This window comes from Mytilus trossulus, chromosome 11 (genome assembly GCF_036588685.1).
Source record: "Mytilus trossulus isolate FHL-02 chromosome 11, PNRI_Mtr1.1.1.hap1, whole genome shotgun sequence".
Lineage (NCBI taxonomy): Eukaryota > Metazoa > Mollusca > Bivalvia > Mytilida > Mytilidae > Mytilus > Mytilus trossulus.
Window position 1 is genome coordinate 52,219,902 of NC_086383.1, and position 18,704 is coordinate 52,238,605.

Consider the following 18,704-nt stretch of genomic DNA (forward strand, 5'->3'; position numbering starts at 1 on the left):
TGGATATTTGTTACTTTTAAATTGACGTCTTTCACGTTTGTACGGGTCCATTTCATCGGAATTATGAAACAAAAGGAAAACAAACTGATGGTAATGGGCTTTTAACAAAGGTTTAGTTTCGCAAAATTATTTGCGTGAGCAACGTTTCAAGGTCAGTTTTGATTGTCTATTTTTAGGCACACAAACACAACGGATTATGCTTAGATTTCTTAATATTTATTTATATTTAGTTAGTAGTTTTTCACAAAAGGAATAAATATAATTGACCGATTAATAGCCAGTGAAGAAGATGCAATCGAAGTTTCTCTTTGTGAAACTACACATATACAAAGACTTAATAATCCAATTTAAAAGGTTAACTACATGTATTAATGTTAGATAAGCAGGACACAGAATAATGTCATGCTATAATGAATATGTCCTAAAAACTTTTCCACTAATTAGCTTTGTATGGTACATGTACCTTTTCTTTTTTTAATTCATGACAGGTACATAAAAATTCAGGGAAAGTTTTACCAGTATTTATATCAATGTGAAACGAACTGAAATTGAGCTACATGTATTTTTTATATTTTCAGATTGAAGATCTACTCTTAATTTTTATTGATTCAAGGTCCAGTCAAGTTATTACTTTCTATAGGTAAGTGAACATTACATTGATATTGTATTGGAACGTTAAATGATTTTTTTATCAAATGAAAATCAGAAATATATTGAAATTGTAAATGTGAATTAAAGGGGAGATAATCCAGAGCTATAGGATTCATTCTAAATAGCATTAGACCAGTGTTTGTATTAAAGGGGAGATAATCCAGAGCTATAGGATTCATTCTAAATAGCATTAGACCAGTGTAAGTATTAAAGGGGAGATAATCCAGAGCTAAAGGATTCATTCTAAATAGCATTAGACCCGTGTTTGTATTAAAGGGGAGATAATCCATAGCTGTAGGATTCATTCTAAATAGCATTAGCATGATTAGACCCGTGTTTGTATTAATTCTTTTAGAACAAGTTTAAAATTTGCACTTAGCAACTTTTGTGACGGGATACAAAAAATAAAATGACACAATTACAAAATTAATTGTACTTGGAAGTTGAAACTAATTAAACATTGCAAGCATTACAAAAAGAGTTGTTAACTTGTAACATGTAGAAATCAAATTGTTCTTTATGATTGTAAGATGGGAGGTCTATGCAAATGAGACAGCAACTAATCAACAAAAGAAGTCTACATTTTATTTAAAAATAGATAATTGTCTGTAACGTGTTGTTTTTATTATATGTATATTTTCAGTTTGAACATGATATCTATAATGTCTTTTATTGTTTTTTTATTTGATAATTGTCCAGTCTTTGTGTTCATTGTTCAGTCTGTGTGACTATTGTCCAGTCAATGTGATCCTTGCCAGTTGAGTTCCTATTATAGGTAAGTTTAATTGTATGTGAACTAGATAGAATCATTTACTACTGAAAATTGTTTAAAAAAAGAGGCGAATGTAGAATTTTAACTCTGACAGGGGGAGATAAATAATTAACAGATATATTCTACATTCAAAATATCACAACTAGTTTTTATACCCCAGGCAACCAGTTGCGGAGGGTATAATGTTTTTGACCCGTCAGTCTGTCCGTCCGTCCGTCCGTCAGTCCTGTTTCTTGTCATCGCAACTCCTCTCAAACCGCACAACAGAATTTCACGAAACCTTTTCAGATAATAAGGACATACTATGTTGTTGTGCATATCGATGGGAAATTGCGATTCAATTTTTTTCTAGGAGTTACACCCCTTTGAACTTATTTACTTTAATGTACTACTGCAACAGTTTGTCATCGCAACTGCTCTCAAACCACTCAACAGAATTTCAAGAAACCTTTTCAGATAATAAGGACATATTATGTAGTTGTGCATATCGACAGGAAATTGCAATTCAATTTTTTTCTAGGAGTTATGCCCCTTTGAACTTATTTACTTAAATGTACTACTGCAACAGTTTGTCATCGCAACTCATCTCAAACCACACAACAACATTTCACGAAACCTTTTCAGATAATAAGGACATACTATGTTGTTGTGCATATCGATGGGAAATTGCGATTCAATTTTTTTTCTAGGAGTGACACCCCTTTGAACTTATTTACTTTAATGTACTACTGCAACAGTTTGTCATCGCAACTGCTCTCAAACCACTCAACAGAATTTCAAGAAACCTTTTCAGATAATAAGGACATATTATGTAGTTGTGCATATCGACGGGAAATTGCGATTCAATTTTTTTTTCTAGGAGTTACGCCCCTTTGAACTTATTTGCTTCAATGTACTACTGCAACAGTTTTTCATCTCAACTCCTCTGCAACCACACAACAGAATTTCATGAAATTTTGTAGATAATAAGTACATACTATTTAGATCTGCATATTGGTAGGAAATTATTTTTTCTTATACAATTTTTTTTTCTTACACTTATTTAATTTCTCCAATGACAATGTAGGGACGTTGGGTATGTGAGCGTGCTCACTAAGGTTCTTTATTTTTTATGTAATAAACAAGACCCTAAAACATCTTGTAAAAGTGAAGGTTTAGAGGTCTATATCAATGAGACAGCAACCAATCAATGAAAGAGGTCAAATTTGTATCAAACAATAGACAAGCATCTTTATAATATATTATATTTATATTTCAACCTGAAATAGAAACATTCATATTCTCATTTTAAACATCTATTATCAGTATTTATTTGATTCCTGTCCAGTCAAGTCAATCCCTGTCCAGTCGATTTGATCTCTGTCCAGTCAAGTTGATCCTTGTCCAGTCAAGTTGATCCTAAGTGTCCAGTCAAGTTGAACCTTGTCCAGTGGATTTGTTCCCTGTCCAGTCAAGTTGAACCTTGTCCAGTGGATTTGTTCCCTGTCCAGTCAAGTTGATCCTTGTCCAGTGGAGTTGATCCCTGTCCAGTCAAGTTGACCCTTTCCAGTCAAGTTGAACCTTGTCCAGTGGATTTGATCCCTGTCCAGGCAGGCTGTTGTTATAGGTAAGTACATCATATATGAACTATATAGGATCATTTTAATACTGAAATTTGTTTCGAATGTAAAATATTCAAACTCTATAAGGGGAGATAATCAACTAAATAGTTTCAACATTCATAATACCCAAGACCAATATTTTATAGTAAATGAGACACACACGAACATGAAATCATTGCAAAATTATTTTTTTTTAAAAATAGATAGATTAAACTTATGGGTAAAGGATAGAAAAAAAGTAAGTGCTAAGGCTACATTATGTACATCACACTGATATCAACCCTATATTAAACAGATACAACACAACATTATAACTCCCGCAATATTTCAACAGTATATACCTATGAGAACGCAACCCAACAAATCAAGAACTATATAAAGCAAGGAAATATGTAGAGGTCAATATATAGTCAATAAATACAAAATATCTACAAATGACAAGGTCTAGATTTTCATGACGCTGGCAATAAAATTAAGGGTTTATTCATGTTAATCATTTGTTAATGAAATAATTAATAAATATACCTTTATTGTTCATAGTTATTTTGTTGAAACAGGAAATAACACAAACATTGATATGTTTATAAGATATAGAAAAAATCATATATATCACAACAGTTACTGAAAAAAGAAGTACTGGTAAAGTAATTTGAAGTGATTCATATATTTTACATATATCAGGCTTAAACAAGTAAATATGATTTAGAAATATTTTTCAGAGATGCTTTAGATGATGGCACTTTCTTATTGATAAATATAGCTGACCTCAGTTTTCATCAAATTAGTATGTATTGTATCATATATATGTTTTAGTTCACCTGGCATACTCATCACTTAGCGTCAGTTGTCTATCGTTGGTGTTGTTAAATTTTACAAAAATCCTCTCCTCTGAAACTACTAGGACAAATTAAACCAAACTTAGCCACAATCATCATTAGAGTATCTAGCTTTAAAAATGTGTCAGATGACCCTGCCTGCAAACCAACATGGCGGACATGGCTAAACATAGAACATTGGTGTAAAATATAAGTTGTGTCTATCATCTGAAAAAATGCCTTACAAACAGAAAATCTGAAAAAGGACAGAAATTTTCCTAATGTTGAGAACTGCCGGCTGTTTATTTACATCAAAACTTTAAAAAAGACGACTTCTTAAAGGAGTCATTGCACTTAAATGTCAAATTTACTGATTTTTTTTTTATTTCCGCCGATTATTGTCCAGACTATAATAGATAGGCAGGAACTTTAAAAAGCAAAAATTATCAGACAGACAAATCTACATATACGTCAAACATGACTGAAATCATCAGACGACTCCTTATTTGAGTTATTGCCCTTTTATGACCTATTTCCTGTGTTTTGTGAATTCACAGTATTTGCATGCAACGACACATGTAATTTTGTCTCCGTCCAAATTACGCTAGGGTCTCAGAGCATAGGCTAGTGCCATATTCGAAAAGGGCTTTAAGTGAAGGCCTTTATAGCAATATAACACACCATTACATACTTTTCAGGGGTTTGATTTGTTTGGGCCCAATGGTCTGGGCCCTTTCATTTCTGAGAGGAAACCTTTGAAATTGGAAAACAAATGTCCAAGACCTGCCTCCAATCCTTTACGTTAGTGCTTATTTTCAGTACCATTATTTGAGGAGGGCCTTTCACTTGAAAAATTCAAATGGTCTACATGGTCCAGGACTTAACATTCTTTTAAGCAAATTTTAAAGCGTACTTATAGAAAATGGCTGTGGGCATGAATTCGCTATCTATCTATTTATATCTATATTAATGTTTATAGATATCGCTTACATGACCGTCGGCAGTTTTTGGAGGTCAACTCGATTCTTATTTGAATGCCGTCAGGACTCAAATACACACGAAACGATAATACATATTATGCCTTGTAAATTATCGATTGTAGGCTGTGAGGTGACCTTTAGTTGTTAAATTCTATGTTATTTGGTCTCTGGTGGAGACATGCATCACTGGCAATCATACCACATCTTATCTTATGTTGAAAAACATTTGCAAAAGTTCATACTTTATTTATGTTATTTTATTTAATTTACTTTTTGTTTTTAATTAAGTTGGGGGTGTTCACCATGTTTATGTATGGCAGGATGTTGAAATGCTATCCCCAGCTCGTATATTTGAACAACCTGACAAGTAAAGTTTTTTGTCTGGCTTGCCCTTGGACAAGTAAAAAATAACACTGAACTAAATTTAATTTAATAAAAAATATAGAATTATTTTCACAGCTCATTAAGATATATTTTTGTTAATTGAAACCTATGCATGCCATTATCTTGCCTGCGAAATGACGATTTAAGTCGCCTAAGAATTTTGAAAATTGCTAAAATTATAATGATCATCATGTGAAAAACATATTTAAGCCAAAACAGCAATGTTCTTGAATTAAATAAATCAGGAAGTAGATTAATTACCAAAATAAAAAAATAATAAGTATGCAATCCCAGTTATCATAAACATTACGTTATCTTAGACCATTTACCAGTAATCGTCTATTAAGATTTATGCCTTATCCAAGGGAGGTGTTAGAGAGGCCGGCAACGTCAAAATACGGCCGCCATTTTGTTTTCTTGGAGAAAAAATCCACAAATCATGTCATCTTTGAATTGAAAATTTACTACTTTTTCGTATATTTTCTTCAAATACAATTGTAAAATTGTCTTGTTTAAAACATAAATATTTTAAGGAGATTGTTTTCTTTAAAGTATATTACTTTGTGTTGAACGGTTATTGTTAGCTTTCTAGCTGCATTTTTGACGTTTTTTGTTCAAACGGCACTGGAAAACCCGAAATTGTTTGTTTTCAACTTAAAATAATCGTATGTTCCTGACGTCACATCTCGATAAATTTAGTAACCAATGAAAGAGGAGATTCCCTTTCACCTTGTTCTCAAGGATGAATTTTTATATCCGGTCGAAATCAAGGTCAAAATTTAGATTGAAATCTTCAAATCAATTGTTCTTGAAACAGACAAAAAGTAAGGAAATTCCTCTTATTTTATCTTCAAATACTATTGTTTTTCTTTCAAAATTGGTTAATTGTCCTTAGAAAAAGCGTCAGGAACATACTTTTATTTTTCAGCGAAATCTATAAACAACGGCGGATTATGGAAGTGAAAATTACTAGTATCGAGACGAACGTTAACGTCGGTAACAGACAACCAGCTGTCAACGCTATGACTGTGTGGAAGGACAACAATATAAATGAGAGTTTTATAGGTAAAATATGTTTTGTTGTTACATTTTATTAATAAAATCTTTTTAAAAGGTGAATGGATGGAAGCTCATGTTTTATAAATGGGCCTGCCCATCATCCGTTGTCTTATCTTTTTAAAATTAGTAAAGTTCCCACCCGTTAGGTCTGGGTTATATTGGAAGGGGGCAATATAAAATGTGCTGCGTGCAGGGGAAGTGCTGTCCATTTTTTTTACTGTTAAGGGGAATTGATGTCCATTTCTAGCTCTTTATTATTTCAATTGTATGGGGGGGGGGGGGGGTATGAAGGAACTCCAATGATATCCTGGTAGTACTATTGATATGAACATATTTCTTGAGTACCTGCTAAAAATAACTTTAACTTTCAGTAGAGACTAGAGTACAGATTTTGTCTTCTTATAAAGTTCTGTTATAATAAATGCCTATTTAAGATAAAAAGATATTTATCATTAAATACTTAATTGAATATTTTTAATAAATAATGATATTTAACGACCAAATTCACATAGAAAGAATGGCAAATATGATCAATTTTATACTCATCTATTTTACAGTATCAACTTCATTGGAATTATTGGCTTCAAAAATCGATACAACTACATTGAAAGGCCTGCTATGTGAAAAGGATTATACCGGTTAGTTTATATTAAATGCATGAATTTTAAATTAAAGAGTTATGGGGGCATAAATCAATGAGACAGCAACCCAATGCAAAGACAAAAACTGTTCTTGTTAACTAAATATTCTATTATTTAGTATAACTTTATCATATGACAATCATTATCAACTAATAAAGATAAAAAAAATGTCATTTTTGAATCAATGTAACATGCAATAATAAAGATTTAAGATATATTGCAAATGTCATGAGCTAGATGTTTTGATATATTGGTGATTGCTTTACATATATATATATATACTAGTAATACTTATAGTAGTAAACCGTATACTATAGTTAACAATGGTTAAATTTAACATTGCAAACATTTATATATATATATACTGTTAACATTAATATCATTTTAAAATAATCACTTTCAACAAATAAACAACAGCCAAAAAAGGTTATCATTATCTTGGCATAGCATGTAATATTAACCACTGGAGATTTAGCAAGCAACCGTCAATTTTACTTTCATCACTAGTTGTTTTCGAAGTTTATACAGTTGCATTTGAAGCTTGCTTCTTTTAATTTTTCAATATTTCCCGTTGCTTTGTGGTCCTTTTTTTTCTTTTGCAGAAGAAGACCCCTTGGCCTTTCATTGATGTCAGCTGGACTGAAAACATCAGATGTCAACGTATGCCTTTTGTTAAATAAATTGTTTTTTTTATTGTCAGCTGGCGGACTTGTTTTAAGTTATATATATTTTTTTTAATTTGGTGATCGGAAGTTATTTCTTATGCATGCATATTTTTTGCAGATGATTGGCCACTTGGAAGAATTCAAGACAAAGTTTTTCAAGTGGCATTATTTTGGATATGCATATTAGATTATGTTGATTCTGACCCACAGCTTACATACAAATATCATGTACAAAATTGTATTGAAAATGTCCATCTTCATTGTTCAAATGTCTCTGCTTTTGTAAGGAAAATTAAAAATTTGAAAGAAAAGTACAGAAAAAGAAACAGAAAGAACTTCTATATAATAGTGTTCTTGAAATTACAAAAATTGAGGAATTAGGCGTTGAATGCAAAAAACATGGCATTACAGAAAAATGGCTTCTTAATCCTGAAGAAATAAACGTCGGTTTTGTGTCTAGAAAATTAATTTTTGAACTTAGACATTATAAAAGGCGGAATAATATAACAGATAAAACATGTGGTCTTTGGATCAAGCATATATGCAAGCTTGAATCAATACCTCACTTAGGAAGTTTGTGGATTAATATTGATATAATGTTCAATAAAAAAAACAAAATAAAATTAGAAGAAAGAGATAATTTCTTAAATGGTGCATATCACCCACCATTGGCACCGAAAGAAGTTGACCCTAATATTGAACTCCACTGCCGTGAATGTTGTAAACAAGCACAAGTAAATAAGATAACATACATCAAAGGGAAAGTTGGAAATGAGAATAAAATAACTAATTTGAAAAAGGAGAAATATGAGGCCCAATTTCAGGTCTATAAACTAAATAAAGAAAAGAGGACTCTTTCGCAAAAACTAGACAAGTGTCAACAAAAATTGGGATCTTTGTCAATGAGAAATGTAAATAAGCGAATAAAACGTAGAAATGAAAAAATACAGACACTAATGGAGGAAAATAAAAAGCTCAAAAATCAGAAACAGCATTTGCAGGCACTTACGCGAAAAATAAGATTAAAGTATAAACAAAGAGCGGCTATGTTAAATTATTATAACAACAAAGTTAACAATTTCAAGAACAAACAGGTTAATAAAGTAATAAGTCGAAATATTGAACAAAAAAATGAAGGGAAACAAATGCTAGAAGAAAATCAAAATTTAAAGCAACATGTTTATTTTCTGGAAAATGAAAATGAAGAAATGAAAGAAAGATTAGAAGAACTTATGAAAAATAAAGAGATAACAACATTTGAAAATGGAAAATATAATGACACCGTTCGTGAAGTTTATGCTGTTTTATTGGCCGCAAATGTAGGTGTAAAAAATGTCGAACACATCGTGAAGACAGTTTTGAATAAACTTGGTGGAGTTAAAATTGATCGTCTTTCTAAAAAAACTTTTGCGGAAATAATGCTTGTAGAAGCCAAAGCTTTAGCGCAAATTCAAAGTGTTGACGCAATGATTAACTCGGATGCATGCACATTACATACTGATGGTACAAAGAGAAAAGGACGGGAATATGGGGGGCTACAAGTTGGGACATCATCAGGGCAATACAGTTTGGGTATTTTGGAATTGTCACAAGGAACAGCAGAATCATTTTTAAATATGATTAAGACAATATTTACAAATTTGGGTGAACTAACAGATAAGGAAAATAAAAATAAAAAAGCTGCAGAAATTATTGTTACAATTAAAAACATGATGACAGACAGGCATATTGTTAATACTTCACTAAAAAACTTATTAGAAAAATGGAAGTCAGAGTGCCTCCCCCTAGTTATAGAAAACTATGACACATTTAATGCCGATATGAAAAAAAGTCTGTTAGACATTAATCATTTCAAATGTAATTTACATGTTCTTGTAAATTTAGGGACGCAAGCTGAAGCTGCACTTAAGGAATGGGCAAAAACAATAATTGTTTCGGATACATTGCCAAGTGACTCGTTTTCTCACAGTACACCAGACTTTATTCGTGCTTCCACCAAACTATGTGTTCCTGGTGCTGATCATAAATCCGGTTACGGACTGTTGTTCAATTCATATCTAGAAAGCTTGACTCCACCAATTAAACAAAATATGTCGACTTTTTACGGACATCGAATCAATGTTTTATTTTCAATGGCAGCCTCCGTATTTTATCATGCGAAACACATAAAAGAATTTATAGAATTATATTTTGATGATAAACAGAATAATCTTGTGTCATGCGTAGCAAATTATGTTAACAATAATGTGTACTTGGCAGGTTGTCGTGCTTTAGGAATCATTGATAAATTATGTACCGGTCCTTTATGGAGACAGATCGAAGAGTCTAAACATATTCTCGATTTAAACAACGTGTGGCTAAATTTCTACATTTTTTTAGATGAATTTTCGAAAGATTCGTCTGATTTACTACGCGGTAAAGTCATATATCCAGATTATACAATTAAAGACGAGGTTTATAACAGTTTATTTATGGAGTGTGAAAAAGAAATTGATATTTTAACAATAGAAGCTTTGCAAATTCTTTGTACAAACTTTTTAATTATTATTAAACGTCAGCTTGGTGATAATCTTCCCGGTGGCAAATTTAGCGTGGATAGTGCAGAAAATTTTGAAAATTTGAAAAACATTTCTAGAAATGTATCGTCAACTAACATTATTTCTGAGCGTGACTTTGCAAATTTAGATCGTTTAACAAGGGAGAAACCAAATGCGAATACAAATGCAATAGTGGTTGAAGGAATGATTTTATTTACTAACAATAAAACTTTACAATGGTTGGACAGTTTAAATCCTGATAAAAAGACAGAAGTTTTAAAGATAGCTCGGGAAAATGCTCCTAAAATGATTAAAAATTATAGAAAACAGAAAATTGTAATTAAAGAAAAACACATAGAATTAACTCAATAAAAGGAAAGAGGAAAATCTGAGGCTGCAGCAAAATAAAATGGACGAGCTGAATAAAATAAGGGCGGATGTTGAAAAAATCGGTGGCGAATGGAAATGTTGCAAAGCGCTAGATGATAACTTAATAGTATTGCAAAATCAAAGAAGATCGAAGCTGTAAAAGCTCAAATAAAATTTCAGCGTCTCATTTTGAAAAAAAATCCATCTGACAAAGCCATATTTAAATTTTCAATTCAAGGAAGGCAGTTAGAACTTTGCGAACTTTTAGAAAACTTAACAAATTTGATGTAATTGTCTGGTTCCCCTGAAAAAGTCCAGCAGTCAGAAATTCTTACAAAACTTATCATAAAAAGTAAAGAAGAAAGAGAGCAATTCATGGCTGAGCAGAGAGGTTCTATAATGGAATAAATAAAGAATTTAAGGGGGAAGATTTCAGTTAACAATAACACTATAAAGGAAATTGATTATGTACCTCCAAAAAAGGCTCTGTTACACTCTGTACATGAAACAGATAGCGACAATGTGTCAGATTTGTCAGTAGTGTATAACTTTAAGTTAGGAGATGTCGTTGCAATTGCATATTCAGATAGTTGGTATCCTGGTCAAGTTGAGGAAATAAGTGATGATAGTTTTGCAAAAGTCAAATGTCTGCATCCGACAAATTCAAAAAAAATTGCTTTTCATTGGCCAAATAAGGATGACATAATTTTAGTGGAAAATATCTTTATATTTGAATCTGAATTTGAGATGGTGCCAAAGGACAGTAATTGTCGATCATTTGCCATTCCTGAAATAGAAAACATCAACAAAAAATATGAAATATATAAAGCAAAGTATTTTTAAATTGTTAAAACAATTTGACAGTTTGTGTGGTTTTTTTTTAGATATTAAAAAGAAGATGTGGTATTACTGTCAATGAGACAACTCTCTGCAAGAGACCAAATTCACAGAAATTAACCTCTATAGTATAGGTACACATCTGGAATGTAACAAGGAGCAAAGCAGAACAATATCAAATAAGAACACATAGTAATTTATGCACAATAATGAAAGTGAAACAAATATCTAATACAGCAACAAAAGTCATCCACTGAATTACAGGTTCCTGATTTAGGACAGGCTGTGAGGAAATTCATATTTTGATTTCAAATGAATGTCTATTTTATCTACTTAAGTGGTCAAAATTGAAATCCATGTTTAAGACTCAGTCTTTGGATGTGTAGGCAATTCCTGTTGCAAGTTTGATAACTTGTGTTAAGACATTTAGTTTAATACCATCATTACAAGACTGAGCTGAAAAAATAAGACTAAAATGGAGATAAAACATGAATCGTGATGTAATAACTTGGGTTTGCCTTCAAATGGGAGCCTTTTTGAATCAAAATGGCCACCATAGTGAGTCAAAATGTCATAATTCATTAAAAATCTAATACCTTGTACTAAAACAAACAATTTGATACCTACATTGCAAAAATCAGTTGAGAAATGACTGAGTTTTGATGAAAAATGTTAAATCGAAACGGAAAAAACTCCAAAATGGGAGCCATTTTGAATCAAATTGGCTACCATTTTGAGTTGTATCGTCACAATTCATTACAAAATTTGTACCTTGTGTTAATACAAACAAATTGATACCATCATTTCAAAAATCAGTTGTAAAATGACAGAGTAACGACAAAATGCATTTTATCGGGATATAATATTTCGAAAACGGGAGCCATTTTGAATCAAAATGGCTGCCATTTTGAGCTGGATTGTCACTCGAGAAATATTAGAGAAGGACTATAAAATGTGTAAATTTCAGTCAAAAGTTTTGAAATTGGCAGCAATTTTTATTCAAAATGGCCGCCCTTCTCGCTCTTCAAGGTACACAGAAATAATCATCACATGCACTGATAACTGTTTTAACACCATAAAAAATTATATGACTGTATCTTCAGTAGTTTATGAGATATTTCCATTTTAGTGCTACCATTAGACACTGCAAAACTTATTTTTGTAATATTGACTGGTGCCGTTCATCATTTTAATGTCAAAGAGTCTGAGAGTGCAAACTGAGCCTTGATTTTTTTTTAAGTCCTTCAACCTACTTGTCCAATTACTCTTAAATGGTCCATTTGTGATGAGTTGCACTGCAGTGTAGGACACAGCCGGTCGCCTGGTCGCCAAATGCGACCAAAACCTTGATTGGGCGATTAGAAAGTGTAAAAAGATAGATAGTTACTGACCCAAAAATAAATCATTGGGCGAGTGCATTATAATTCTCAAAATCGTAATTACTTCTATAAATAACACATCCCAACTTCGGAACAATCATTTTCGGAAATCCTCTGGTTACATCTTTAAAACGTACAAGTTGAGGAGGTGTTCCATAATTGGAAGGATACACATGTAGAAGAAAAATAAGTGCATTGATTAGAATATTAACCAGTTAACATGGCGTTGACAAACATGTGTGTGATATTGCTTGTTAAGTGGGTCAAATAACGCTTAACTGGCAATCGCTAAACAAATTGTGTTTTATAAAAAATAACGACAGCCATTTACAGTAAAAGCTCGTCTGACCCACTAAACCAAACAAGGACAAGGGAACTCCAAACACGGATACAACCACAGGCACTCAATCAGTGTTTCTATCCGTATTTAGTCTGAGATTACTCTGACGTCCAACGGCTGTTTTGCCAGACAAGTTGGGGCCGTGGAATATTTTTCATACGATTGTGGATGGTACACCACCAAAGACAGAAACAAGTGATAAGAAAATATTACGTTTATAAAAGGTCATTTGATTTTGTTTTGCACTGACATTTTGAACTGAAATACAAACTTTTGAAATGACTGACCGAATAGACTATCGCGGAAATTCCCAGTTCTAATTTTAATAGATCAATTCGCAGAAAACTGTTTAATTTTAAACGCAAGAACAAAATCTTTAGTGATGGGCACGAAATCCCCATGCAATCGAATGGAACTTCACTTCTCGCTACTCTCATGGCATGAGAGGTCACTTTTTCCACTTCAAAACCCTATATTGATCTATATTATATAGGCACTCGTCTGGACAATGAGGTTTCATTAACTCAGTGACAATGAAGACTGGGAATGTGTTGTTTAGGGTTATGTGTCAGCAAGGTTTGATGTAGAATTAAGAACATCAATTTATATTGTTTTTTTTTCATTTTTTATGGCTCAACACGGAAAAAAATTTGAGTAAAATAATTGGACTACCAATTTGCAGTTTGGGCCTGTGAAGTAATTTTTTTACTGGCCCAAAAAAAAAATTTCGGGCCAGCCTTCGGCTGGCCCGACTGTCCTACACTGCTGCAGGGTGAAATCAATCTAGATCCCTATATGCATACCATCATTTTTGATAATTGATAGAGCTATATGGTTATCGTGTCCAATTATGCAAGACAGAAAACAGCACTTTATGGTAATTTGTGCAGCATTTAATTTTTTTGAGAGCAAATAATGGACTATTCTAAACTGTACTATAATAGAATGTGGTATACACTATCAGAAAAAAAGCAATATGTGGTTGATATATGTCAATGTGGATCAATATTAACCTTCCAAAAGGGACTTCAATGTCTAATAAATGGCGGCCATCATGGATAAAAAAGGGGGGATGAATTGGAAATTTTGAACAACCGTAACTTTTGAACCGTATGTCCGATTAAGAAAATTAAAAGCTCAAAATGTTTGTCCAATAACATACTTAAATGACAATATATTCCCTGTCAATAATAAGGCCTGGCCTCTCTAGAGGTGTCATTTTAATTTTTCTCGACTGAGTTTCTATCGAGATGGATAAAACCTGCTAAAAACAGATACATCGGGTAATCAAGACAAAAGGAACGGAAATACTTTTGATGAGTCGAGTAAAAAACAGAAAATACAGGCAGAGAAAGACCGGCAATATAAAAAAGAAAACAGAATCAAGAATTCTAGACGTTGTAGTCTATAAATTTCCCCTGGCTCTCCAGTGAAGAAATGTCATTGATGTTTAACCCCATACCTCCTTTTATATATACAAAAATATTACAAATATCATTTATTTTGCTTCAAAACAAGCTTATATTGAATTACTTTCATTATTTCTTGGGAAATTCAGGGCAGGTAAATTTTTTTCTGCACAATTAAAATTACAATTATACTTCCCCAGGGACAAGAGCTCCCAAATAAATTTCCAGACACATGATATATTTATAAATTATTTGCTAGTTCCTTTTGGGTCTTGAATGATTCTGCCTTTTTGAAAAAATCTTATCTTTTGTCAAATTGTAAAAATCTGTCTCATGTTTGGGAGGCTGATGCCATTGTCCAGTTAACCCATAATTAAAAAAAATATATTTGCTGCTGCTTTGCCTTTCTATCGTGATAAAGCTGAAGTCAACAGTTAAAAACCTGGCTCAGATGGTTTATAATTCAAATATGGATTGTTTTGTTTAATACTTTGTTGATTTCATGATAAATAAGTATATAATTTTGTATAGACTTAAAATATTCTGAATACTAGTACACATGTAAGATAAAAAGGTATAGGTAACTAAGGTCTTCACTTCTCATTGTTGAAAGCTGTGCAATAACTTGTCCTTTTGTCAAAGTACCATACGCTCTTTAATAGTCTGACTTTTGTAAGACTGATGAGCTGTAGGATGTGTGAATGTTTTTTCTTACACAAATAGTATTGCCGAATATAGATATAAGACGATGTGGTATAAGTGCCAATGAGACAACTCTCCATCCAAGTCACAATTTATAAGTAAACAATTATTATTTAAGGTTAAATTACGGTCTTCAACACAGAGCGTTGACTCACACCACTCAGCAAGCTATAAAGGGCCCCAAAAATTACTAGTATAAAACCGTGGAAACCAACAAGAAATGAGAAACACTTATGAACCACATCAACAAACGACAACTACTGAACATCAAATTCCTGACTTGAGACAGGTGCAAACAATAGCAGCGGGTTTGAACATTTTAATGTATGAATGAATTGTCAGACTTTAATAAAAAAAAAAAAGAGTGTTAAAATACGGAAGGCCAACTCTTTTTGATATCACATTGAAAAAAACAATGTACATTTTTAAGAGACTATCAGTTGTTGATGTTTTTTTGCCAGCGTAGCGCCAAATTATTTATACAAACCCCCTCCTTGGCTGTATTTGGTGAAGTTCCTAATCTGTAGGATTACCAACAAAAGACCTGCTTAATGAATAATGAATAAGGGATCACATTGGTATATTAAATTAGCACAAAGGACACAAAATATCAGAATGTTTATAATCATATGGTATGTAATAAGGACATAACATATCAGAATGTTTATAATCATATGGTATGTAATAAGGACATAACATATCAGAATGTTTATAAACATATCATGCATATGGTATGTAATAAGGACACAAAATAGCAGAATGTTTATAAACATATGGTACGTAATAATGACACAAAAACGCAGAGTGTTTATAAACATATGGTATGTAATAGGGACACATTTATGACACATTCTGTAAAAAGTTATTAGTTTAACAAATTAAAATTCATATTCATTCACCATGATTTATTTACAACTAAACTAGCGCATGTTGGGAAGGTAGGCAGTCTTTCTTTCTTTTTACCAGAATTGGGTTTCCAGATGGTAAAAAGGGAACCACTTTATTAAATTTTTCAGTAAGTTTTTTAACCTTTAAGCAATGATGAAATTTTATTTAGTCATTTTGGGTTGTTTCTTTCTAGAATTATGGTCCTTGATCATTGGGAAAATTAAAAGATTTTTTGGTCTCTGGATGATAAAGAAAAACAACTGAAATGGTGTATACATTATGAAATGTTAAAGGTATGTTATTGAGCACTAAACACAGGCGAGGCTCAGTATAACTCATTTCAGGATTTACCATTCCAGAGTTGTGGTTGTTGATAATCTTCAATTAGCAGTAACAATTAGCCTGGCAATAATTACTCAACAGATTTATACATTTATTTTTCTATTTTAGGAAATATGGAAAATTGGAATAAGGTAAGATTTTTTCTTCTTTATAGTCAAACAGTCGAGTGATTTTTTTCTAGCCTGCAACATTTATGTCGCGAAAGCGAGACACTGTGATCCTAGATTTCCTCGAGGGCGTCAACATTAAGATTCATTCTGTTGTTAAATATTTTTTTTAGACATCAATTTTTTTTGTCAAAACTTCATGTAATTTTAAGAAACTTGGACAGAAGCTTTTTTATGAACAAAATACTGTAATCATTATATCTCGTGCAATACAGCATTATATTTTTAACTGCTAGCTCACCATGGGAAAGAAGTGACGAAGACCCCTAAACGCATGAATGATGTTCACTAAAACAAAAAGTTTTTGACGGAAATGCAACGAACTCAAAAGAGGTCTTTTCATTTTAAACACCCAAGCTTACCTATTGTTTGTCATAAAACTTGGAAGTAGTGATTAACTCCTGTAAACACACATAATGTCAAATATGTCCCCACTGACAAAAAGGCTACTTGATCATTGAATAGTCACTATTTATTGATTTCTTTTTCTTGATTAAAAATATGTTTTGGGGCTAAAATATTAAAAACAACACTGTTATTTCTTTAACAGAGTAAGCTCAGAGACATTCAAAGTAAATCTGTCAAACAAATTATATCATTAAATATACAAATATTACACTGCTCCTTTCCAAGTTGTAAAATATTGCATGTTTATATTGAAAATATTGAAACACAATTTTCACTCAGATAAGCTTTTTCATGTGAGAATGAATGTTTTAAAAACAATCTTTTTCTTCTTCAAAACTTAGGAACAGTATACAATGTAATCATAAGCAGGGTTTCCCCTGGGTCTATTTTCTTTTTCACTACCTCTTTTGACAAAACTATATTTTTCGCCACTTTCAATTCACCCCCCCCCCCCCCCCCCCCAACTATTATTTGTCACATTATTGTATACCAAAGACTACAATGTCTCCCTTGTATTAAGCAATCAAAATCAGTCATTCTAAAGTATAGTTATTGTCTGGCATTAGCGTGAAAAACATTTAAGTTACTACACTCTTTACATTTTGTTAAATGTAAACTCCATTTCTTATTTACAGAAACTCCTTGAAGCTGCTACAAAAGGAAGAGTAGAAGAATTGAAGCTTTGCTTAGCAAACGGAGCTAACATTGATTATCGAGAGGTAAACTTGTAACATTGACTATCAAATAGGTAGACTTGTAACATTGAATATCAAGTAGGTAAACATGTAACATTGAATATCAAGTAGGTAAACTTGTAACATAGTAGGTAAACTTATCATGACACAACAATGGTGTTCAACACAAAACATGATACATTATGACTTAACACTGATTTTCTACACACAGAGCATGCGACACATCATGACACAACACTGGTGTAAAACACAGAACATGTAACACATCAGGACACTACAGTTATGGTCAACACAAAACGTGAGTCACATCATGATACAACAATGATGTTCAACACAATACATAAGCCACATCTTGACACACCACTGGTGTTTAACACATAATATGACATCATGACACAACACTGATGTTCAACACAGAAGATGGGACACACCATGACACAAAACTGATGTTCAACACAAAACATCGGACACACCATGACACAACACTGATGTTAATCACAAAACATGAGACATATCATGACACAACACTGATGTTCAACACTGATGTTCAACACAGAACATGGGACACATCATGACACAACCATGGTGTTTAACTCAATAGGAATAGGAATCATGACACAACACTGAAGTTCAACACAGAACATGAGAGACAACATGAAACAACACTGATGTTCAACACGGAACATGAGACACATGACACAACACTCATGTTCAACACAGAACATGACACATCATGACACAACACTGATGTTCATCACAAAACATGCGACACATCATGACACACCACTGATGTTCCACACAGAAAATGAGACACATCATGACACAACACTGAAAACATACATGTAATCAGAGTACTGCACTAAATGTGAAACATACCATTTTTATATGACTGCCAAAATTTAAAAAAAAATTGTCGTATATTGGTATGACGTTGGTGTCGTAGTCGTCATCCGAATACATTTGGTTTTCGCACTATAACTTTAGTATAAGTAAAAAGAAATCTATGAAATTTAAATACAAGGTTTATGACCATCAAAGGATGGTTGGGATTCATTTTGGGAGT

General features: G+C 32.3%; 1 long non-coding RNA gene across 1 annotated transcript; it reads left to right on the top strand.

Annotated features, from left to right (window-relative positions):
- The first annotated feature begins 573 nt into the window (after window positions 1-573).
- LOC134691301 (uncharacterized) lies at window positions 574-17,665 on the top strand. Its single transcript, XR_010102110.1, has 6 exons — window positions 574-640; window positions 1,351-1,426; window positions 2,729-3,029; window positions 3,744-3,808; window positions 16,480-16,502; window positions 17,582-17,665. It is a non-coding gene; the product is annotated as an uncharacterized LOC134691301 (long non-coding RNA).
- Window positions 17,666-18,704: the final 1,039 nt, after the last annotated feature.